Below are 25,146 nucleotides of genomic sequence, written 5' to 3' on the forward strand. Positions count from 1 at the left end.
TGGGGAACATTCACATTTGTGTGCCACATGGGAACGCAGATGTCTAGGGAAGCAGAGAGGAAGAGAATGACTGGAGAAGTCAGAATCAGTAACCAAATGGTACATCTTTCCCCATGGAGAAGGAGTGCAGGAGGAATGCCTCCAGGGTCTCTTGGGTCCACAATCTCTGTGACCAGAAGGGTGCTTTTTTCACACATGTAAGCCATGAGGTTTTAGCCAAAGTACTCACCCTGTGACCAGAAATGGGTTAGACTTGAACCTTAATACCTACAATTAGTTCTCACAATCTTCATTTTATTGTATTAAACCCCAATATTTACACTAATAAATATCTGACTCACTTTCCAGGCCCCTCTGTTCATTTGCACACCAGAGTGGAGTGTGTTTTTAACCTCAGGTAAGTTGAAGAGTTTCAGCTGCTGAAAAACATAAACAAACCAAAAAGCCAGTGAACATGCCAAGAGGAGAGCAGGGCTAATATCCTGTAGCCTTTATACATCTTCTGAGTCTCTGTGTCAGTTTTAAGGCCTCTTGTTTTACTGCACACTGTTGGCAAAGTTGGAGCAGGAGTCTTGTAATGTCAGCCGACAGGACCCGCACACAGTCACCGAAGCCCCAGGAAGAAAAGAATTAACAGCCTTCAAAAGTGGAAAAGTTTTAAAAAGAGATATTTAAAAGGTTTGATTTGCAGCCAAGTGTTAAATAGTAAATACAAGTTTTAAGTGTCTTAACGATTGAGATGAAGTATCATAATTCAGCAGCATGGAATGGGACCTCTTACTGGGAGAAGGTAAAGAAGAAAAATGAACCAGTACAAAAGGAACCCCCTCCAGGGAAGATCTCACACATTTGGGCCTGGAGTCTAGTTAGAGTAGGCCAAAACCTGATACTTTTATCTCCAACCTCTGACCCTGACATCTGGAAACTTAGTTTGAGTCAAACAGAAGGAAGTTTTCTTTTCTATTTCAAATGCTTTATAGAAGAAAAACTTTGAGTATCTACAGTCAAGTCTGTTAGTACAAACTACTTCTATTTGTGCACTTGTAGTGAACTCTAAAATATGGAACATTTGTGCAGGAAATGCATGCGTCAGAACTTTTGGGAAAAGAGAGTAACTTGGTGAGACTGGCACATTGTTCGATGCTTGTATGGGATCCAGATAACAGCCCAGATAAACATCTCCAAGGGGGTGCTGAAGAGTATAAAAGGTCCAGTTCCTTTGATGTTCTTAGATGTTCTCATTTAATAGCTATCAGCCCTGGTGCCAGAAATAACAACATGTTTAAACATTCTGTATCAAAACACAAATTAAATTCATTTAGCGTAACCTGTGTTTCCAAAGTTAATTTTCATCTTTAGCTGGAACACTAAGTGTGATGTAACTCATGTTCTCCTGCCAGTTATTTTCATTATTATGTTTATTACTCATTTAAGAGACACTTTTTTTTTTTTTTTTTGAACAGAGGGATTAATGAATTTAGACTGCACATTATAACATCAAAAGCTTTGGTTTCAAATAAGCCCATCTGAGCTACAGGAGATTTTCTATCCTTATATGAAGCTAAACAGCAACTTCAAAAAACATATCTGTTATAGCATTATTTTCTACTTGACTGAAGTTATGGGTTTTGTGCCAACTTGTTATATTTGCATATAATAAATGACTACTTATTTTTATTGTCCAAGCAACTCCTTTAACCTGCAATCTGTTTAGAAGTCAGATGCTTTCTACAGATACCAGCTCTCTCCTCAGGAGGATTTCTGACCATGTGAAAGAACAAAACTAATAATAAAGGGGCCTCTTTTTCAGGATTCAAACGACTGAGGTCAGTTCATCAGTAGGGGGGAAGACACATGCAAGCATTTGAACATCACGTTGTTCATGCTATTATTAAAATATTATAGCAAACAATAAGAATAAAATAGGACATGAAGAGTCCAATACACAACATTTAGCAAAAAAAAAATTTCTAATCTGATACAATTCTCTTGATCACTAAGTCTTCCATTTACAAGTAAAATATTTTTTTTCACACGCTCTTGATTGATGGCAAACATGCAAATTCTCATGGGTGATGCATACAGAGGTCTCAGAAATCAGCCTGACTTTATAACTGAAGGCAGAAATCTGAAGAATTTTCTGTTTAATAGAGCTCTTTAGGATATATGAAGTCCTTCATTGGCTATTTTACTGGAAATATTAGAATATTACTTAGCATGCTGGCCAAAATACTGACTCATTCCAGGCAAGCTATTTTACTGGTTATTTTCAGTGAGTCTAGACAGCTTTATAGCACTGCTTCTAAAAGAGGGTAATGTCCAAGTTAGAGGAAAATGCCTGTGCATTTCCCCATGCAGACAGAACACCTCTCATGACTGTGGAAGATACAGGCCTCAGCTAAGGAAATTATTTCAAAAGCCTCACCTTTAATTTTCCTGAGAATTTTATTACATTTGAAGCAATTCAGTCAGTAGGAAGCATCTATACACATCTGCAGTCACAGCTGAAGTACCATCTCTGGAACTGTTAAAAAAATCACTCATATAGCTTGAAGTTGCTCAGGATAAACACTATGAAAAAACACTTTTTTTTTTCGAAAAGATCATAAAATTCCTCTTTGGAAGCAGGTACCTGCTTACTCACAGTACCTAGGCCCAGTACCAATCTTTACAATTATTTCTTTTTAAATTTTACGTTGGCATACTCCAAGCACACAGTGCAGGTAGCCTTTTGGTCAGTGATCCATCTCTCAATTCGGTTACATGAGCAGTGTAAACAACCCAGCTGGAGAAGTATTGACCTATTTTATTTTACATATAAGTAGGGGGGGAGGAGGGGAAAGTTGACACAGAAACTAAGGCAACCAAGGAAGAAAACACAAAGAATTTGACTAATCTGTATTTCAGTATGCAGAAAAACTATGTAAAATTATATAGATGGGAGAGATCTAATTATCTCTTTTCTTCACAGCTCCAAAACCAAATAAATAGCAGGAGTGCCAAGCCAGATGGGTTTTTACATTTCCTAAATATTCTTCTGTCTTAACTCTACAGTACAGCAAGGGGTACTTTCTCCTTTGAAGCCCAGACCTAGCATTAACATTTACAGGAGTTCACACATCAAAAGAAAAACCTACTTTAAGCAATTTATAAATCTGAATATTTTTTCTCTGACCAGTGCAACTGCAGGATTACGGATAGGAAAGTGCCAAAATTTATCACATTATTTCTGCTGCGGAATACCTGGATTGGAGGAAAATAAGGGGATAGCGAGCCAGGATAGAAAACTTTTAAACAGTTTCTATTCTTTTTGGTATGTTTTCCATAGCATTTTGGGAACAAAAAACATATTGCTTTATATTTATAACTCTTTCTAGAAGTGTTTCCCTTCCTGACAAGACCTCTTCATCGTTTTTTTGTCCACTTAAGGAATGTGTACATGGCACAAGCTCAAGAAGTTTAAACCCTCTGTACATAATGCCATGAAGGAAACTCCCATTTTTTTCAGTGCCTTCTGACCCTACACATTAATGTAGAATGTTCCCATCATTATTTTGTGATTAAACCCCCTTGATCTTTCACACATGCAATAAAGATTCCTTGGTCATGCATTACCATTAGAGAGAGCTGTTTAAAGGAGACCCTTATTCAGTTCCATTCTATTCCTTTACAGTTTGATTTCTTGGAAAAATAATTCCACTTCCTTTTCCTTGCTTCTCTCTTTGACTACTTTTAACAGATTTTTCACACACATATTCTCTTTTATCTGATGTGTAAATTTAAATTCAGCAAAAAAAGTAAATTTAAACTGTTCCTTTAGAGAAGTGAAGTGGTTTTGTGACCATTTAATGACTTTCACTGTAAAGTCGGTATAAATTTGCTTTTGGCTGTAAGGCCCAAAATCCCTGCTGAGAATCTCTTGGATTCCAGCCTTGGATTTAGTGGAGGGTCAGTGAACCAGAAATGTTTCCAAAAAAACATATTCTGGGCTCCACAAATACATGCTTTTCAATGATACCAAGTTTCTTTGGCAAATGCACTGTTCTTGCTATTCAAGGCAAATCTTGCAAATCTGACACCATGATTATATGGAGCTGTCAGCTTATACTGCAAAGGATCTTGGTCATCTTTTCTGTCTGTAGACTACACATCTCAATGAGCTACCACAAGCTGGTATTAGCTCTTCATGTATTTGCAGCATTAAACCCCACAATTCCTCACTCCATTTCTCATTATATAGTTAGTACCTCTAGAGGGCTTTATTTCAGGAGTTGTAAAGTAAATTAACCCCAGCAAAGCACTGGGATTGCTGTGGTTGGATTGATCTTGTCCCTTATTTACATCTGTCTTGGGTACTTCTGTCTTCTGCTGCATCTATGATGTGGAGCCTAAATTAGGCCACTGACTCAGGCAAGAGATCTTTCCTGTAACACAGTTTATCTGTTACCACCTGTTTTTAGAGAAAGAATACCTAATGCATGGTCATTTGAACAGACTGGCATTGGAGATGTTTTCTAAACCTGTTTCTGGTCATGAAATATTATCCTTCCACCAAGAAGAAAACTAAGGCTTTCCAAGTAAACTTCCTCCAAAGTACAGCAAATCAGGTACTTCCTTGAAATATGGCTGATGTTCATGTGAGATTTGCTGCTCTCTTAAGAAATACTGGTAAAGTATTATTCAGGCTGTCAGAGAGCATGAGCAGTGAGATATACAGGGATACATTTGCATAACAAAATTACTATGCAAAAATATAAAGATTTCTTTGTCAAAACTTTGCAAAGCCAAGATAAGAAGTTAGTGTATACAAGGCAATTAATAAAAGAAAATTACAAAAGTAATAGTTGGCATATTAGTTGCTCTTTGGGTGCTAGTGATAAGATCCTATGAAATAAAAAAGAATTTTAGATGTAAGCTAAAACATTTATTACAGGTGCTTAATCATGAAATCCGCTTAATCGGGACATTTCCCAGGGAACCAAATTAAGCCTAATGATACTTAATGGCAAGGACTGCTGCTTAATTGGGGTGGTAATTCCAGTTAATTGGGATTCCTGCAGGTGAGTAAATGGTACTCAGATAGAGATACTGTATCTGGCCTTCATATGTTCTGATATTGGTGGTGCTTTGTCTTCCCTAAAACAGCCCCTCCTACTACCGGATCAGCAAAGCAAAATTACTTCTGTGCTCCCATTTTGGCCCTTTCAAACATTATTTAAAGTTTCAATCACTCTCTTTGGGCTGGCAGTACCAGATGACTTCTTTGAAGTCTAGTGAATCTGGATTTATTTGCATTTCAGCCGGATTTTAGAAAGATCACACTCAACCTCTTGCCTCACCGAGGAAAATCTTTTTAATAAGGCTTTGGACTTCATGGAGATGACACAACGATGTTTGAAAATTGCTGGTAGCAGTTTCAACTGCAAAACAGCCATGTCCTAATTAGAATGGTTTCTGCACTGGCTTGTGAGAACAAATATTTTACTACTGAAAAAAACTTACTATAAGCCCTTTTTTCAATGTGAGGAAAGGGAATGGCCTATACTCTCATGGCACACTTACTATTGCTCAAGGATTTATTTCAGTCCATCACTCAGGCACAGACTAAAATACTTGGATATTTTTAACCATTATTAAATATGCTTAAATATAATTCAGGCTTTTACATAGCACCAGAGACCCTCAAAATGAAAACTGCTAATGGCAGTCAGTTTATTAGAAAGATATGTTTTCATCATTGCTTCTAGAGGTCCTTGCTATTCTCAGGAGGATGTGGTACGCTGCCCCATCTCTTGCTGTGTTGGAAGACAGGCAAGTTGCCAGTTCTGGGAGAGAGAGCTGTAGCTTCAGTGCCTGCAGCTACCTGGGAGAGCCACTAGTCTCTGCAGGTTTCTAAAAGCACAGCAGAGTGGCCTGACATGGGAGCTACTGCCTCTCACAAATCGAAGATATGCTCCTCAACTGCTGGTATGTTTTGGGAATTTGGGTGAGAGAGGGAATCTTGGTTGCTGCAGCCCCTGCAAAAATTAGGCTGTCACTGAACCCTTATCCCTCACTGTGCAGGCTCAGATGGCTGCTCACCTATGCAGCCCAGAGCTGCTGATTGGAAAGAGAAGATTCCACCAGTCATCTGACAAAGGCTGAGGCTGCTGGACATCAGCATCCCCAGGTGAGTTCAGATCTAGCTAAAGCCAGAAGACCCCCGGACAACAGACCTTACCTTCCACAGTGGCACATCCAGCCTGAGCTTTAGGGACTACTGCAACCCAGGCAGTTCTGACATGCAAGAATACAAGCTATTACCATGAGCTAGGACCCCCACAGCCCACATTTCTCACCAAAATCAGAATAGCACCTCTGCCAGAAGCAGTTGCTCCTGACTCCTGGCCCCCACCAAGATCAAAACCATACCTGAATTTTCTACCTCCCACTTCAAGCAGCAGTTCATCATCTCGAAACATTTCACAACAGAAATGTTCTAAACAAAAAAGAAAACATTCTGAAAATACTTGGTGGGGGGAACTGATTTTTTCTATAGCATGGTGTACCTGGTGGTAAGGAGTAGTGTATTCCACTGTTCCAGCAGGTGAATGCCAGCGTTAGTTCTAGTTTGTACAGGTAGAGACTAGCACCTCTGCACACACTTCTCTAAGCTTCGGTCAGCATACCCTTTTAGTCCCAAAGCAGCATTTGATCTGTGATTTTGATTCAGCTTTACAGTGGAGAGCTCCAGAGTGAGAAATCAGACCCAGAGCACGAAATATTACCCAATAAAAGCACCAAAGTCAGATTTTAGGCATGCTGGGTTTTATGTTCTCAGGCATTTATAAGATGCAGATACATTTGAAGTTTCAACAATCAGCACTTTCAAAAGGAAAATTGGAACAATAACTTCAGAATTAAACCAGTTTGATCTTTGTTGTGGAGCTGTTTAAGGTAAGTGCCATAGTTAAAATGCTACAAAAATCTCAGGTGAAATATTACATAAGATTTTACTTCAATTTTTCTCACTCACACCACACTGATTTTACTACAGATAAACTGAAATAGCTAGCAATTAAATGACTGGGTCCAAAATTATCAAGAATGTCTGTCAATCTACTGCTAATAAGATTTTCTTTAGTGAAGTACATGAAATGGGTACTGTAACAATATTGTTTTTAACTTATAACTATGATGTGTATTGCACCAGATGAGTAACAGTGTAGCTACAAAATAGTGACTTGCATATATTCAGAGAAACCTAACAAAAACTATTTTTTCAAGCTGATCTTATGCTTGAAGTTACAAATTCTTCACAAAGCTTAGCATAAAATATTCACAGAACTAGAAGACTATCAGTATTACTAAATTATTCACCATCAAATGCTAAAATGAGGTAGCAGGTTTTTCTCTTCTTCAGAGCACTCACCTACAGAAATTCATTCACTGTGTAAAGCAAAGATCCATCTTATACATGGGACTACCTTTGATGCACCATTTCACCAACAATATTGCCCTATCTCTCCTCTGTACTGGTGGAAATCAGAAGTTTGCAGCGAAGTATGTCCTTGGAGGAAGAATAGCTGCAGTAGCAAAAACATCATTAAACAACTAAAACAGTGAAAACAACTATTTTTCCATTTGAAATTCCAGTTCAAAATTTCTAACTGCTTTCTACTGGCTCATGTATGCTGCCAGTTCCAAAACAAAGAAAGGTGATCAGAATTACTTATCCTCAAGAAATGCTACTCTCGCAATAAGAACTCGTACAGACCACCAGAACCCACCAGAAATTAGCTGAGGGATTTTAATGGACTCTACAGCAATTTTCACGGTATAAGGGAAAGAAATTGAATGAGTTTAAATAAGCAAAATGTAAATTAATAATCATCATCATGAAAAAAGTTGAAATGTCAGAAAAAAATTTTGGTGAGTGAAGATTAATGAGGACACCAAAAGAAAAAGGAGAAAAAAAAGTAAACAATGATTAGAAAAGTCAAGATTGTTAGTGTTTGAAATTAGTTATTGCAATGAAATACGAGGGCTCAAAAATGATTGAGTCAGCAGGTGATCAAATACATAAATGAATATTAAAATAATGAAGGACAATAAGTCAAGGTGAACTAACTGAAAATCAAGCCAGAATGAGTTTAAAGAATTAGTAATGAACAAGAAGGGACAGCTCCTCAGCAGGTATAAAACCACCAGAGCTATGCTGATTTAGACCAGCTAAAGAAGCACCTACCTGGAGTCAGTAAACAGAAAAAAAAAGCCATAACGACCTTTCACTCCTGGGTCCTGACTGGAAGAAAGAAAAATCACTGGTCACCAGGCTGAATTTCTGCCAATAGTATGTCAGGCTAAAATTTTTCAGATAAATAATTTATTCATCCGGAAATGCAGTCAGAGGTCTGATGAACTATCTGCAAACTTGGACCTCTTCACCAGGCAGCGCTGAAAAAAAATGAAAAAATTAAATTCTGAACACACAATTTGAATCACTTTGTTTCAATGATTTTGAAAGCATTGTTAGAGTTTTTCACACAAAGTATTTTAAACTGACAAAAATTAATAACCAAAAAGATGTTAAAAAAACATTTCAGGTTGGAAAAATGTTTCACTTGACCTAAAATAATTTGGGGTGGTTCATTTTGTTCAGAAAATTGAAAATCCATTCTTTTCACAGCTCTGTAGCTCAGATCGTTTATGGAGACTTTGATATACACTCTAATCTCAGAAGCATCTAAAACACAATCAAAAACTATGTATTTCCAGTGTGTACAAATGATTACCCTTTAAACAATGTGGTATTCATAAGCAGAAAATGCTACTCCAAATTCAACCAAGATCAAAAAGATCTGTATTTATGTTTAGGAATGTAAGTTCTTAAAAGAAAAAAAGATTCTGTGACATGAACCATGAATAAATTTGAGATACCTCTCCATATTTAGATGGAGATACTTAACAATGTAGGCAAAATAACTCTTGAAGTATATTTTGCAAAATATAAAGGAAAAAAAATGACACAATATTTGTTATATTAGTTATAAATGGCCCCTTTTTGAACATATGACACCATAGCATATAATAGTTCAGTTAAGGAGAAGCTTCTTTATTTGGTAACACTAGCAGAGTAGCACTCAATTTCATTTAAAAACTTGATACAGGAAAGTAAGGGAATTAAAGATGGGCATGACTGTCCATATATGCTTTTTTAAAGACTGACCAGCCTCTCCAAAACATTGGAATAAGGGAATTAACTGGCAAGCATACAGGGCAAGCATAAGATTCTAAGCTGTTGTTCCCTTAAAGTCCCAAGCATAAAGATGAGCAAAAGACAAATTTCACCACAGAAACAAGCTTTAGACAATACAGAAATGGTGTGAGAAATAAAATGTGGATGCTAGCTAACCTGGGAGGCAGAGGGTTAGTACCTGAAGGACCTCCATGCTTGGCAGAGAATGTAAGACGAGTGTATTTTTTGTGTTACACACAGACATGAAAAACCACATCATTTCTTTCCCTTCCCAAGCTTCCTGGTATACACCATGAGCAGCATTGTAGAAACCAAGGGTAGATCCATATGAAACCTGGTATGACTCAATAGAGAATTTGCCTCAAGTCCCTGAGAGCAAGAATTGAGCCCTCTCTTGCTCACTAAGTTCTGATACATTCATACTTAATTTTGGCATCTCCTCAGTAAATGTGCCACGTTATTTTAACATATACTGCAGTATCTACAGATCAAACTTTGCCTTGACTCTGTCACAGCCCAAAGGAAAAAGCATCCCAACAGAGAAGCTAAAGAGGGGGATCAGTAAACCTAGACTCTCTTCTCACCAGTTACTTTACTATGTGTTCCTGTACTTGCAACACTGATATACCATGGTTTGTTTTACAAAAGAAAATTCATAAAATGCTTATAAGGAATTCTGGGTTTCTCAGAGGGAAATTGTTACCAACATTCAATATTATTAGAAATAGCATGTGGAATAAGCTAAAGCAATCTATCTCAATTTAAGTCAATATAAATATTTTTGTATCATCTCCCCAGCATAATCTTCCTGCTAACTGCTGGTAAACAGCTGCCTTCTAAGACTGGATTAAAAAATTGTTTGCACAATCAAAACTGCATCATGTGCATTTAAGCAAGAGTAGAGCCAGAAGCTAACTCTAATTCCACCCTCCCCTGCCTTACCCAGTGAAGTCCACAGTAATGTACATTTTCAATTACTCTATATTCAAAATTCAACAATTCAACAAACTGTCATATTAGCAACAATTGTGGCTTGTTGGCAAAACCTAACACTATTATTACACAGAGACTGTCAGCACAAAAATAGTGTCATTTCTCATTGAAAGAAATGTTCTTGTACAGCTTCATCCAGCAGCAGTGGATGGCACAATTCAGGCTATATGGTTTCTAAGCAGAGTAGGGTCATTTAAATATCATTTTCAAGCAATCACTAGCTCTGCCTCTGAAAATATAGTAGCATCCAATATCTAATTATTATCCTGAAATGTTTTACATACTATACCTCAGAACAACATGAAATGGACTTCTATTTGTCTCATCTAACATTGAATAGTTTAACGTTATGATAAAACAGACTGAAGTAGAATTAATAACTATCAGGTGCAGAATATTACTACACTAATTCATAAAGCACAGTTCACGTTTTCTAGTATGATGAATTATCTTGCTAATGAGGGCTGAAATATAATAGAGCAGTTAATAGACTCTTTTAACTCATGTAATATAAGTTACTTCATACTCAGTTACTTAGTTTAATCAGGTAAAGTATTATTGTATTACATTTTCAAGTGCCTTGGGGAGATAGTGTCTCTTTTGACGGAGAGCAAGATTACTTGGGAATAACAGGTCATCTTCATCAACTGAGGATGTCACCTAAATTATCTTATGATTTCTACAGTTTTGGGAACATATTAAGCAATTACTAACAGCCAGCTGATGGATGGTAACTTGCAGCAGATAATTTATTTCCTAAGAAATAGTAAGTTGTCTCAGATATGCTCTATGTATGTGGGCAACAACCACAGAAGGGCTGATCCCTCATTTCTAGTTTACTATGGCCATACTGTGGGTTCTCCCATTGTTTTCAAAGCGGAAACAAACAATACAGCAAAAAGATTGGCCATAATCTCTCACAAAGCTGCATTCTTGGAAAGGCAAAACCACCATCCTAGGAATAGGAAAAAATACTGTATGATTTAGTATAGTATCACATATGGTGATGGAACACCTTATCCTTGGTGCCATCTTAAGGCATATCAAGGACAAGAGGGTTATGAGGGGCAGTCAACATGGCTTCATCAAGGGGAATCATGTTTGACCAATCTCTTAGCCTTTTATGAGGAAATAACACAGTGGATGGATGATGGCAGAGCGGTGGATGTGGTCTATCTTGACTTCAGCAAAGCATTTGACACAGTCTCCCACAGCATCCTCACAGCTAAATTGAGGAAGTGTGGACTGGATGACCAGGTAGTGAGGTGGACTGCGAACTGGCTGAAGGAGAGAAGCCAGAGAGTTGTAGTCTATGGGGCTGAGTCTAGTTGGAGGCCTGTAACTAGTGGAGTTCCTCAAGGGTCAGTACTGGGACCGGTATTATTTAATATATTCATCAATGATTTAGATGAGGGAATTGAGTGTACTATCAGCAAGTTTGCTGATGACACTAAGCTGGGAGGAGTGGCTGACACGCCAGAAGGCTGTGCTGCCATCCAGCGAGACCTGGACAGGCTGGAGAGTTGGGCAGGGAATAACTTGGTGAAATATAACAAGGGAAAGTGTAGAGTCCTGCATCTGGGCAGGAACAACCCCAGGTTCCAGTATAGGTTGGGAAACGACCTGTTAGAGAGCAGTGTAGGGGAGAGGGACCTGGGGGTCCTAGTGGACGACAGGATGACCATGAGCCAACACTGTGCCCTTGTGGCCAAGAAGGCCAATGGCATCCTGAGGTGTATTAGAAGGGCGGTGGTTAGTAGGTCGAGAGAGGTCCTCCTTCCCCTCTACTCTGCCCTGGTGAGACCCCATCTGGAATATTGTGTCCAGTTCTGGGCCCCTCAGTTCAAGAAGGACAGGGACCTGCTGGAGAGAGTCCAGCGCAGGGCAACTAAGATGATTAGGGGAGTGGAGCATCTCCCTTATGAGGAAAGACTGAGGGAGCTGGGTCTCTATAGTTTGGAGAAGAGGAGACTGAGGGGTGACCTTATAAGTGTCTATAAATATATAAAGGGTGAGTGTCACGAGGATGGAGCCAGGCTCTACTCAGTGGCAAACAATGACAGGACAAGGGGTAATGGGTACAAACTGGAACACAAGAGGTCCCACTTAAACTTGAGAAGAAACTTCTTCTCAGTGAGGGCGACGGAACACTGGAACAGGCTGCCCAGGGAGGTTGTGGAGTCTCCTTCCCTGGAGACATTCAACACCCGCCTGGACACATTCCTGTGTAACATTATCTAAGTGTTCCTGCTCCGGCAGGAGGATTGGACTAGATGATCTTTCGAGGTCCCTTCCAATCTCTAGCATACTGTGATACTGTGATATGATCAGTTTGAGAAGTTTTTCTTCAGAGCTGTGCGAAATGTTTGCAACAGAACATGATGAAACTATTCAACATATGATTGACTTCATGTGATGTTATAAATTTGCACATAGAAGGACTACCAGAATTAATGAAACTCAACTGAATAGCCAGAGTGCAATTCTGTACATGTCACAGCACAGCTCGGTTCCTAAATCTGAGTATGTTTTTCAATTTTCTTGAACCCCAAGCTCAAAACTTGGGGTTCAGTGAAAGACACTAAGGGAAATGCTTGCAATAACCCTAACAAATGAAAACCACAGTGCTCTGCACAGCTCTCCTCCACTAATGCAGTCTTGGTCACATCTGGTGTTCCTTTTATCCTAAAACAAAGATAAATTCATATGCGAGAACAAAGAGATTTCCATGTCATTTGGTGTTATTTTACAAAAGAGAATGCCCCCCCCTCCAACTTTCTGGTTTTCCCATGTCAGCAATCAGAGCTTTAAATCCATGAAAGGAGATTTGCATTCATTATTTAACCACAAGGCAAGACAACATTTTTAGAAAGCATCCAAGATTGACTAAACTTCCCCTTGGGTCTCTTTTCAGACGTATCTTCTGCAACCCCTCACACTACAGACATTCCACTAGAAAAATGTATCTGCCAGGTTTTAAGATCTGTGTAATGCACCTTATTAGCATATTATTTTCCTAGCCCACCCCCAATCAATAATACTTACCTTTCTCTTACAGCATTTGATAGTTCTTAATCCATCCTACAGTACCTCACTCAGCCTGCAGCTCTGGATGTGTCCTGATTTTAGAGCTTGTCATCCCTGAACATACCTCAGATAATTGTTTGATTCTCCTCCTAAATCCACCAGCAATTTTTGAAACTTGCATTACAAACAAAATTACTAATTTCTTTAGCTTCAAAACTGCTGTTGTTAATTATTACCATGGAAAATGTCATTTAGTGACTTAGAGCCTGATCCTGTTCTCAACGAACTCAATTGCTGGACTCCCATTGCCTTCAGAGGAAGCAGGAGCAGGTTTTAACTTCCAAAGGCTTAAAGACATTATTAGTAGAGTTTGAATGGACTTTACAACATAACTTTGCTTAAGTCAGACTTCCTGCAAGAGATCAGCACATTCAAATGCTGAACTCTGACTCTGAGAAATGGAACATGCTGTGAAAGCTGGAGGTTATTTTACTTCTGCATTCCATGGTGCATGTCACTGATTGCAACTGCTGCAGCAAGTCCTAGAAATAAAACTGTTGCAAGTAACTCCTGGTGCATGATCTGATGCTGGGCAGAATTTCTCATACACACAGCAGGACAACCTGAGTAATCTAAGACTGCAGAAGGAAACGGGGTGGCGGAGTAGATACGTCTGGCGTTATACGGGTCAGGAGCAAGACTCTAAATCCCTTCTTAAACTTGTGCTAGTTCTGCAGAAACCACCATAAGCAAGCCACTAAAATAAAATAAAACCGAATAAAAAGCGAAAAACCTCATATACAGACATTCAAGGAATATTATAATTAACCTTTGGAGCATGAAGATTTAAGTCCTGTTCTGGGAAATCACTACTCACATGCTTGATCAACTGTGCGCACCTTTGTGCCCCACTGACTTCAATTGGACAGGCTTCACATGTGAAGTTAGGTATATATATAATTATGTTTAGGATTATCACTTCAACTGCAAGCTCCCTGGGCCAGGCTATGTCTACATCATTATCCATTACTAAGCAGAGCCTGTAGCAGCAAGCAATGCTGTGATAATTGTGTGCCGAATTATACAGCTCACAATAAGCAAAATAGCACACTTGGATTCTGTTCACACATTATTGTTGTGATTATTTTAAAGCTATAAGCACTTCCCACACCAAGTGATGCAACTGCTTAAATTCATCTCTGGATGAAACGTGTGACTCTATTTATTTTACAGATCTATTTAATATGGTTTGAATTACATCTGGTGGCTGCACATTTAGACTCCAATTTGGCAATCAGAGCCACATGTGTTGACATGTAAATTTACACAGACTTAAGCCTGACTCTGCTTTTTTGACAAAATCTAACATCTGATCCCCTTTCTCAGAAACATCAATACAAGTAAAACCCTGTTGACTTCAGTGGCAACTGCCTAAACGTTACACCACTTAGAGCTACTACCAGCATTACAGAATGTCAGAGGGTATGTCTACATCAGCATCTTATTTCAAATCCGGAACTCATTTTGCTTCCTCGTCATCCCAATTCACTACATTTTGCCTCACATTGCAGGGCCTTCCCAGGTTCCACAAACTAGACTAGAACTAGATGCACTGGGAATACACCTACTGTACATCAGCTCCTACTGGGCATTCAGCCCACAGGACCAGAAAAGAGCTAGTTGAAGCAAAATACACAGCATTCATGCGATGAATGTTGGGTCCTCAGCTTGAAAAGCACCACTGTAGAGATCATATTCTACTTTTAGAGCTCATCAGAACACTCAGGCACTCATACTTGGTTGCCTATTGCATTCACTCTATTTATATTCCTATGTACCAGGACTTTTGTGCAAATACCGATGCTTCCTCTGAGGACTGATCAGAGGGTCCTCTTCTATACAAGGACAAGCCTAAACATTCAGTTACATATGTATTGTTTCTTTTATACTTTAATTTCAAACTCTGCTGCAAAGATAAATGCTGATGGAAAAGTTCATGACTGCTATGTTAGTTTTTGCTAAACTGAAGGTAGTTTCACCCTAAACTTACCTGCTGGGTTTTGTTACTAAATGTTCAGCACCAACTGTTAGTACAAGTACCATTACAGCCTTTCCACTAGCACTGTAAATATTTGGTTGATGATTTCCCTTAAATCAGCATTTCTTATACTAGGATATACTATGAGGAAAGCAATGATATCAGAACATCCTTTTCACTCACTACTCTCAATCTCTATGGCAATTTGCAAACTACAATTTGTCCTTTACAGTTTCACTGATCTAAGATGAAGATCTTAAAATCTCCCAAGAGACCTTTAATTAATGACTGACATGAATACACAAACACTCTCACTCTGACACTGGAAGTTAACAAATGTATCTGCAGTCCCTCAGGATTTATTGACAGTCTTTTCTTAAACTACAGCTTGCAGAGCTGTTGCTCTAAACATCTTGGTTCAAAAGGGGCCAGAATGCTGCTGCCTTCTTCAAATGTTGATATAACTTCATGTACTCTTTTAGAGTGCTATTCACAGGATCAGAATGCCTTTGCTCTTTCTAATAGTACTTCCTCCTTCCCACAGTTCAGCAAGACTTTTTCTAACAAAAATATAATCTGTTAATAAGAGATCGCTAATCCTCCTATCTCTGCAGAAGCTCACATAAATAAGCAGGTTAATGAATATTTTAATAGGTTACTGGAAGTTTGCTGTAGTGGGTGTTGGAACATGCTACTTTACACGAATCCCACTAATACGCACAATGGGAGCATCACTGGAAACAACAACCTTTTCTCTCTGGTAGGCATATCACAGAACCACTCTGTGGACAGAAAGGGACCAAGCCACATGATAGTCATGTCACTACTGTGACAATTCAGCAGACATAAAATATGAGAGTGGCTATATAAAGCAACAGCAAAATCTCACAGAAGAAATCTTTATCAGCTATGCAGCAGGAACTGGAGAAGCAATGAGGTGTTCAGTAAAGTAACATTCACTAAAGCAGTGAGGTATCTGCCACGAAATATAAGCAAAATACTGTTACAATAAGATATCAAGTAAGCTGAGCAGGTGAGGTAAAGAAAGGCTGCAAGATACTGAATACCTCAGATGCATCCTGTGTCTCCCATTCAGTGGGATGCGTAACACAGTTCTTTTCCACAAACATCAGAGGTACTGCATAGGCCTGGGCTTGTTCAGCTCAGCAGTGCAAAAGAAATTTCAGAGAAAAGAAAGTTTAATTTCACAGAAACTGTGTGTTGGGAGAAGATTATTTGCAAGTTTGCCTGAAACCTGAGAAAGAGTGTGGGTGTTCTTTTAAAACAAAAAAGTGAAAAACCTGTAATTGCTTCATAGCAGTTAGTGTAAGCAACAATACTGAACAAATTGCAGTGATTACAAAATCCTCTATAAATACGGGTAGTGCTATTCTTGACAACAATTAGTGTACAGCATCTTCTCAATAGTATCATGATTAATATTTATTCTGATGTTGTTTTTGTTCTGCGAGATGGGAGGGAACAAAAGGGAAGGGAGATAGCATTCTAAGAGAGCCCAGTATGCTCAAGAAGCAGAACCAAAGGCACAAAAAAATCTGCTTTACTTTCCTGCTTACTGTCATCCTTCCCCTCAAAAAGGCAATGCAAATGGTGCTTTACTGGTTTTAAAAGTAAAGCCAGAAATTACGTGGAGTTGGGATTGCTGAATTATTCATGAGTTCTGATTGAATGGGATCATTATGTCTGGCCTTACAAGCTAATAAATACTGTCTAATGCCTGGGTACTGTTTTGATCTAATAGTGTCAGAGAAAAAAAAAAGGAAAAAAATAAGACATTTTTTGCAAGCTAGAGCCTAAATTAGGGAGGAGCTTCCTGATGAGTTCATTGCAAGAAAAGCATGGGGTTTTTTTTCCCTTCCAGTGACTCAAAGGTTCAGTTTGCAGTTCTGTCTCATTTGCTGCAGAGGCATTTTAACTTGGCCATGAGGTTAAGATGTTGCTCAGTGGTATCTGTACAATGACTTATCATTTCTTATTCCTTTCCTGTTTTCAATAGTCTTATCCTTCCCCCTCCCCCTCCTGCTTTCTAATTTCTTTCACCTCGCAACAGAAAATACCCCAAACCCGAGTACTTTCAGAGGAAGACAGAGCACAGGAAGTGATTATACTATCTAATCATCTGCCTGCCAGCAGTCAAATAATCTTAAATTGCATTGTTCTGTGATTTATTTCAGGATGGATTGTGGAGAGTCAATACTCACTTGATTTAATATTACTATAAACTAAACATGTTGTATGTAGCCTGAATTAAGGTTCTGTTCTGAGGGCTACTGGGGAAGGAAGGGAATTAGAGGTGCAATGCCAAACAGTGCTTATTGATAACACTTGAAGCAACAACAACAAAAAATGGTTCAAACCCATGTAAATTAAATTAAAGCCAAGATATTTCATTGGAGAGTTTCCATATGCTTTCTTGAGGATTACTTTTAGAATAGGACTTGTTTCAATAAGAGGAAATAATTAGGATATTATTACAAGTTTAAAACCCCCTCATAATTAGATAGGGATTAGTAACTTCGTTTTCATATGATTAACACAATAAAACCCATTTTTCCCCAAAGTAATCGGAGGCCTATTAAGCAACATGAGATCATATATCAAGGGGCCTTTTAGTAATTCAGCAGTTTGTAAAATTTCCACAGACTGAAAGCCTTCCACAAAACAGCTGGCTTCATTCTATCAAGGAAATACACAGGTTTGGGTGAATTTATTTCAAGGTCTAGCACAGTCCTTGAAATCATACCATTTAATTAAGGATTTTTTTAACACAAGTAAGAAGTGTGTGAACAGCTAGGGTAAAAGTGTGAACAGTTTCTCAAACAGTGTATCGGTAATGGAGCTCTCTGCTCTTCTCAGTTAAGCATGGGAGCACCCACCTGGTACCTCTGGATTTTAAGGTGTAAGTATCATCTCCTAATAATTTGCACACTTCAAGCTTACAAGTGCCTAGTTTTATGGTATTTTCTTAATAAACTCGTGTTAAATACTTAGCTCCATTATAATAAGCAGGCTAAATATGAAGCGAATTATTGATACATTTGCTCTTTGTACACACAGCTCATACACAGTAGCTAATAAAGAACAGATGCAACATAAATTTAGTTTCATGAGGTTATGCTGTGGAATAATTCTCTAAACATTACCTTTTTAGTCTCCTTTTTTAGTGCTTTTAACTGCAGTGAAAATACAAAATTGCTCCTTTTGTTGTTATCAAGTAGGGACATGATCGCTCATCCTAGCTTTTCTGCATTTTCTGCATATGATGCTAGTCATTGCAGCCAATGAGACCTCCAGACAGTAGCCATTATCTGTCACACTCCTGGACCAAAATAACAAATAATATGCCTGGAGGTGCTGTGTTTTGTGACTGCTAGTTTCCCCGCATGGCATATGCCTAGATAGACTCAGATGAGAGGTGATTGCACAAAACTGTGATTGTGAGATGACTTAGCAGAACCCGTGATGATGTCCTAATGGCCTCCTGCAGAGGGGAACAGGGGTAATTGTTTGTCAGGGGAAGGAACACATCTGTAAGGAGGCATCCTCTGCAAACCAAGCAGCCATGTGGAAAAAAGAAAGGGAGAATCATAGTGCAGCAAGGCTGCATTTGAGCCTAATAAAATGAATAACAAAAAGAGGTGAAAAATGAAACAAGGTATAAAATGACCATGTTAAAAAGCCTGTTACTGGATTGAAAAAAAACCATGTTGTCTTCAGGTAGTACTGTACTTTTAAAATGATTAGGTAAAATTCTGGGATTCCCAGCAAGGAAATCTACAGCAACAAACCCAGGAAATCTAAATGCATTCTCCCTCAGCAAAAATGGGCACAGAGCAACCAATTTTCCTGCATATTCTCACTTGTAACAAGGTGGCTGGACAGTCACCAATCTCTTGGTGCAAAATTTTCTCTTTCCAACTTTTTAATCTTCCATTTAAAATATTTACTTTCCATGTAATCACTGCATAGAAAACTGACTTAGTCCCAACATCCTTTCCAGAGCAAAGCTTATTGGAATTGAGAAACCATCAATGTCAAGCCAGGCAATTAGGGCATCCATCACATCAGTGGGAACTTGCCTTTAATGTCAACTGGGGCAGAAACAGGCCCTTAGAGTATATTAAGGACTTCTTTCAGCATCTTCTATTTGATCAGAAATAAACTGCAGCAAACAAGCTAATTAATTGCATACAGAATGAATTCCCCAATCTTTTCAGCCTACATCTTAATTATTTATTTTCTAACTACAGAACAAACATACTAATCTCAACAGAAGTAATATTTACTACAAATATATCAACTGATTATAGCTTCACTGGCCTACAGGCTATAGGAAAGAGCTAAAATTCTTAAATTTTCATAAAATCATCTGCTCTCCTTATTCCATTTACTATACCTTACCAATGGGCACCTGGGCATTATAATGTTTTGCTGGTGGTTTGTTTTGGTGGTTTTTGTTTTTTTCTTAGTTTTTTGGGCTTTTGTTCTCTTTGTCTTGTTTCGGTTTTTTGTTGTTGTTGGATTGTTTTTTTTTTAATGATGCATACTAAAATCTCTGTAAAATAAGCAGAACATTAAAAAATACCTTCTAATCAGATCTACCTGCAATCAAAAAAAGCGTCTATCACAAGTAATTAAATGAAATTTACTAACAGAATTGGACAAATAATAGCTCTTTTTGTTTTGCTGGGTTACTTGGGCCAAATAGAGCTATAAAAATATTTCAAGAAAAAAAAATTACAGAAATCAAAACAGCAATTACTCTGCACCAATCTGGACTGAATTGCTTCATTTCATTTCCAAATAAACTATTTTAAAACCTTTTTCCACAAATGGAAGTTGATTTTAAACAGGAAATGAGTCTCTGAAAAGTTAGTTTCATTAAAAAATATTAAAATGAAACATTTTGACAGATTCTAAAAAAAATCAATATCCTCATTTTTCTTTTTTCGTGCCAAAATCATCCACTCCAATTAATCTAAATATTCAAATGCTCCTAATCTCTTAAAAAAATGCTACTTTGAGGGATCTTATTTCCCTAGAACAAATGTTATTCCGTCCTATTCACAAACATTTGGCATAAAGTTTTAAGTTTTAGAATCTCTCTTCAAAAATACACCAAAGATATGCTAAAAGTAAAGTAAGAACTCTAGACATTCACAAGGCATGCTGTTCTGCAAATGAATTGGGGTTTGAGCTCTATGCTATGCAATAAATTCAACACCATGGGTAGTTTCATGGCACACGGGCTTATATTTTTCTACAGGAAAATAACAGGCAACATGGGAGCATCAGTTAAGCAACCAGTGACAGTACTGACCTGTTTGACCATCAGCTGAAATCAGCTTGATAGCCTTGTGAAGGCCCTTCTACTCACACTGGATATTCCTTCTTGAAGGGGAAAAAAGGATGCCTGTTGTTTTAGTAACTACAACTATTCAAGAGCCTTGTGAGAAAAAAATGTACAGGTCATTAACATGGTGGCAACATAATGGGTAATCACAATTTTTTCTCAAATCTGTCTGAATGGGAAACTGGGCTTTCAACTAAACCAAATGGCCTTGGGTTAAGTATTTATTTACCAGGAAAAAAACAGAAATTGAACACCCCCCCCAAAAAAAAAAAAACTAGAATATCTTTTTTCTTAAAAAATTGAGGGTTTATTCCCTCCCTTTGATATTCACAAAGGTCAGTTTTCCATAGGCAAAATTGTCATGGGCAACAAAGGAAGTACATACTGCTGAAGTAAAAGGGTTTGTTTTCTCAGTGACCTGCCCACATTTCTCACTACCCAATTAGAACTCCTCAGGTGTAACTTCAGTCTCAAAGCAAACCATTCAGCAGCAGTACCATAACTGAGAATAAAGATGGGTTGCCTAAACAAACAGAACCCAAATCTGACAAATAACTTCCTAAAAAACTTCGTACAATTTTTTATATTTATGATGTATTCAGATTTTAAACAGTTGGACAAGATGATTATTGTAGGTCCCTCTCAACTGAAATACTCTATTCTAAACAACATATTGAGATAGCAGAAATCTTTTCTATTATTTTGTGTGCACAGTTAAAGCTTACATTTTTTATGAAATTGGAAAATGATATGAAAACTTTTAAAAAATACTAAAGTGACAGAAAAGATAAAAATCACCATTTCTCTTCTAAAATTTTTACCACAGGTCTTATGAATATGATTTAAAACCATTTTATTACACTACTTAAAGGTTTTTATGTTTTTTTAATTATTAAAACTAGTTCTGAGTGAGTTCCCTTCTGTTGTAACACTGAAGAGAATTTGCATCTAATTGCCAGGATACCAGCATGTGCTTTAAAACTGAAGAACATTTAAATATTTTAAATGGTGTTTTTATCCTATTAGGTTTGAAAATGATGAAGGTCAACCAAAAAAGTAAACTGGCAGTAAAGCAGTGTTTTAGTAGTGGTTCTCAGGCAGCATACATTGTCTTTCACCATACTGAAGACACAGAAATACTCCTAAAGCTACCCTCATTCTGGTGGCAGAACAGAGTATGCATATGTGTCTTCACACTGGCTTTTGGTGAGCTGTTCTACTTAGAAAACATGAAAAACAATTCTTCTAATCTCCTCCACCTTCTTCCTAACAGCTTTTTCAACATTAAACACTTTCTACTAACTCAGTGAAATTTGGATGGAATAAAATAAAATATGCCACAGACTAATAATATGGAAAGATTTCTTCTACCCCATTATGTCTATTGCACCACAATGATCTGTTAAAAAATCCTTCTATATGAAGGAGGCTAGTGAAATAGAAAGAAGCAAAATCTGGCCTGCAAAATCTGTGAGATTTTTTGTGAAAGACAGAAAAAAAGCCTTCTTTCGGCATCAGATAGTGTAAAGCCTCAATAACATGTGGCTTTTAAAATCTTGAAATCATGTAGAATTGTTGCATGTAGACTCGATTTAGACAGACAACGTACAGTAGAAACAAAGTTGGAAAGATTTCTAATATGACAATATAATTTCAATGATTGTGCAATGATATTAAGGGCATACAAAGAACATTTAATCTAGAATTAAGTGAATGAATCTTAAAAGAGTCAGGAAACTTTCTGAAAGGGACAGAAAGTCTCAATGTCTTTGTAACTGAACTGTAAATATTTTATGTTTAATAGAGAAAGGAAAAACCTATTGAAAATAATGAATGAAACTGCTAGATAATTAAATACTGTGGATTCTTATGGATGATAAAACTAGGCTGAGTGGATGTCATGATCTCCTTTCTGTATAAAGTAGTAGAAGCAGTAAGATGTAATTAGTCCTGGAACACAAAATGGTAAAACTGGCTTACAGTATCTCAAGAAGAATGAGATATCATAAAATGTGACAGGAAAGAAAAAGACATAAAATGTAGTGGAGATATGAGCCAGTTTACATGATCATTCATGAAGAAACTTTAACCAACAGAGAACTAGGAAAACTTTTCATAGGAATTCGGGCAGTAGGAAATTAAGTTCTCTTCTTATGACAAGATAAAGCAGGATTTCATCGCTACCTTAAAATTGAGTTCTTGAATTTAGGAAATGAAAGGAAGAATAATTTGAGAAAGAAATGCTGTGTTAAATGAAGTCTAATTTCTCTCCTACATGCTTTACTTCAGTATGAAAATACTGAGTAATAAGCATGTGATCAGTCATTTGCTGAATTCTGTTCAAATTGGTTGCTTGCCTGAACTGAGCAGCGGATGTGGGCAACTCAAACTCAAGTATGGAGTTTCTCATTTTCTTTCCTTAATTTCCAACATCACACCTTGTTCAGTTTACACCCCGGCATTCTACTAACTCATTCTTCTTCAGAACAAAAATAGCATAAACAGCCTAAATTCCACTTTACACAGGAATGACAACAGAAAGTATTCAGTTTAGCAGACACTCCAAATTAAATATTTCCTCTCCTACTAGCCATTATCTCTCTGCTCCTGCTGTATTTTTCTGTCTTGTTGTATAGTTCTCTGGTAGAATCTTGTTGTCTTGCTAGGAAAATATGAAATGAAATTAACATACTGTTAATAACTACAGTATATCACAGCTCATAGCGACATTAGGTAGCCCTAGAGACGTCTCCATTACTTTTCCATACTAGGGACAGAATAAGAGGAAATGGCCTCAAATTGTGCCATGGGAGGTTCAGATTGGAGATTAGGAAAAATTTCTTCACCAAAAAGAATGTTTTTCAAGCATTGGAACAGGCTGCCCGAGGAAGTGGCTGAGTCACCATCCCTGGAGGCGTTTAAAAGACAAGTAGATGTGGCACTTAGGGACACGGCTTAGTGGTGGACTTGGTAATGTTAGGTTAATAGTTGAACTCGATGATGTTAAGGGGTCTTTTCCAACCCAAGTGACTTTTCATAGAATCAATACACTGTGTTGTATGCTATTTTACAACATAGGTATACCGTTGTAATGTGTTGCACTAACCTGTACACATATATATGCATACACCTTTCATAAGCTTTCCTAATTTAGCATTGATCTCGAACAGAATTTTTGCAGTAATGTATGTTATATGTAGCTGCTATATTTAAACTTTGCATTATCATCTTAAAGTGAATGTTAATCAGTAAACATGCATGCACTTAAGATTGATCATAATGTGATATTCAAGGTGGTGTCTGCTCCTGAATATAACTGCATTGCAATGCTGCCACATCAAAATAAGTTATAAAATATGATTTTTTTTCCCCTGTCCTAACAGCTAATTTTTGTGGAAACCTACAGTATGTATATCAGTATCTGATTACTCTCACTCTTCTATGCTAATGCTTGCCTATAAAAGTCTCAACTAGAGTTACAGTTTTTCACTTTGAACACACACCAAGTGGTCAAGAGCCTGAGAAAATCAAGAACTGAAGGGATGGGGAACACAGGTGGCTCTCAAACAAGATGCAGCAAGAGCACCCTGTGGGGATCCACCACTGTAGAGAATTGGCGAGGGCTGGCCATGCTGACTGTTGACCTTAGGGACCCTTCAAGCTCACTCCTTTAACAAATCTCTGAGTCCAGCATAACTCCTCAAGAGAGCATGTGATACAACTGTAGTCCAGGAATCATATTTAGACTATCCAAGAGGCAGATGTTGGCCATGTGCTGTTTGTCTGAGCCAATGGATAAGTCATAACTATGTAGAATGGTATTTTATATTGAGAAAACTTTGTGGCATCCAAACCACTCACCTGAAAATCCTTATTTTGACCAAGGTATGACAGGAATTTGAGGTTTCCAGGCAAGCATCCTGAAGTGAATGTCTCGCAATGTACAGTATCACCCTTCATCTGAGGAAGCACCAACAAAACTGGTATGGTCTTGAAAAAAGTCTTTCCATAAATCAGATTTTTTCTGGAAAATCAGATTTTTTCTGGAAAATCAAATTAAGCATTTTCCAGTTCTTTCCACTGTGACCTAGTCTTACTTTCTCTCTGGCAGATATCCCTGAGAAATGGCATACAAAACAGGAAAATGTTGATTTGCCATGTTCTACCTCAGACTGATTTAGCATAACACTGCAGTATTTTTCTGTGTCTTTTATATCCCCAATCACTTGATTACGCAGTTGCATCATTGCTGAACCCTGGCCCATAAAAAAACAAGGGAACACAATGATAGTCAGCCAAAACAACACAAACAGCTGCTTGTCTAGACGTATTAGTAGTGTCCTGAAACACTGGCAGCCTGGTGACATAATCTAAAAAAATTTGCACCACTATTCTTGAAATGTTTTATTGTGATTATGTAAATCTAGTAATTTATTTTCAATAGAAAACATTAAAATGCAGACAAAAAAAAAAAAT

At 37.7% G+C, this 25,146-nt stretch overlaps 1 long non-coding RNA gene across 1 annotated transcript; it reads left to right on the top strand.

Annotated features, from left to right (window-relative positions):
- Positions 1–5,654: 5,654 nt before the first annotated feature.
- On the top strand, positions 5,655–13,432 carry LOC134155745 (uncharacterized). Its single transcript, XR_009961706.1, has 3 exons — positions 5,655–5,967; positions 6,064–6,169; positions 13,290–13,432. It is a non-coding gene; the product is annotated as an uncharacterized LOC134155745 (long non-coding RNA).
- The last annotated feature ends 11,714 nt before the right edge of the window (positions 13,433–25,146 follow it).

This window comes from Pezoporus occidentalis, unplaced genomic scaffold, assembly GCF_034315485.1.
Source record: "Pezoporus occidentalis ecotype Australia unplaced genomic scaffold, CSIRO_AGI_Poc_V1 ctg8, whole genome shotgun sequence".
In the NCBI taxonomy this organism is placed as follows: domain Eukaryota; kingdom Metazoa; phylum Chordata; class Aves; order Psittaciformes; family Psittacidae; genus Pezoporus; species Pezoporus occidentalis.